Here is a 1,386-nt window from a genome sequence, read left to right on the forward strand (position 1 = left end):
CATCCCTGTCAATTAGATTACTGTGATCCATTTGTCCTTGAAATCAGATTAATTAATAACAAAAGATCACAATCGGATTTTTAACATTTTAACAATTCACGAAACATGATCGGAACAGTGCAGCACATTGATTCCAAGTCTATTGAAAACATTTTCATGTAACCAGTCCATACAAAGCTCATTTCGTTTGGCTTCCAAAATGATTAATTTTTTGTCATCACCCGTTATCTAGCATTCAATGTAGATTTATCCTTGTATGCCATCCTTCGATGGGGTTGGGTAAAAATAAATAAAGACGGCGGGGCTGTTGGTGATAGGCGGTGATGTAATTTGCGTACTGTCTGGCTTACAACAGTGATTCGCAAGTGGCGAGGTTATTTAGGGTACCAAAGTGCAGTATAATGGATATAAATTGTAAATACATAATCATTAATTTCTCACCGGTTGGGACGTAACCTCAGTTAAAAGAACGTTAGCCATTCATGCATTTTACTTTCTACTGGGAACCGCTGGTGAAAGCTGATAAGAAATTAGCCTTTGTATATGGGACAAAGTCAAGGCCAGTATAATGCAACTAGTATACTAGTAAGCACTGAACAAAGATTAGGGAATGAAACCACTTTTAGTAGCGGTCACAGTAGTCGACGCATTTTCTGTGATAATCAGTTACCTTTGCTTACGACATTTACAAAACATACTATCACAATACAGTCCCACTATAAAATGTCATACCAATGTTTCACCCTACGACCAGGGGTTGAAACAGTGATTATTGTATACATTCACTTAATTGCCGTGGGCTACAGTCTGTTTGTTTGTCATGCTCTACGAGCGGTAGAGCAATATTCGAGAAAAAGAAAACTATCAAATTAATTTGACACTGCGATTACGTTCTTTAATTTTGTCTCTATTCCAACCATTTCTAATAAGAAATGAAAACACCGCCGAAGAGCGTTACGATTTTATGTTTTCTTTTTCTCATAAGGCCGTTATAAATAAAAAAAATCATGTCACCCCCTGTCACGAAGCACCAAGGGGCACACAAAATATTTATTCTCATTTTTCTAGCAAAAACTAATGTTCTGCAAAAGTTGCCTCGCTAAGACTAACAATATTCCTAAGTCACATATAAAAGCTGTGTCAAAAGGGCAGCCAAGAAAAAACTAAAGTTAAATTGATTAAATGAAGTGTACGTTTTGAACTTCTAATAAACCAAACATGAATTGATTTTGTTTAACTTAACACCTACCCCCGTAGGTGTTAAGTTAAACAAAATCAATTCATGTTATGTTTATTAGAAGTTCAAAACGTACACTTCATTTAATCACCCCCTTATATGGTTGAACAAATAGAGCATTTTATGAGACGTTTCTGGTTCAACTCATG

Source organism: Ochlerotatus camptorhynchus, unplaced genomic scaffold (genome assembly GCF_037179485.1).
Source record: "Ochlerotatus camptorhynchus isolate MF236.1 unplaced genomic scaffold, CSIRO-AGI_Acam_v1.1 ptg001081l, whole genome shotgun sequence".
NCBI classification, from domain to species: Eukaryota; Metazoa; Arthropoda; class Insecta; order Diptera; family Culicidae; genus Ochlerotatus; species Ochlerotatus camptorhynchus.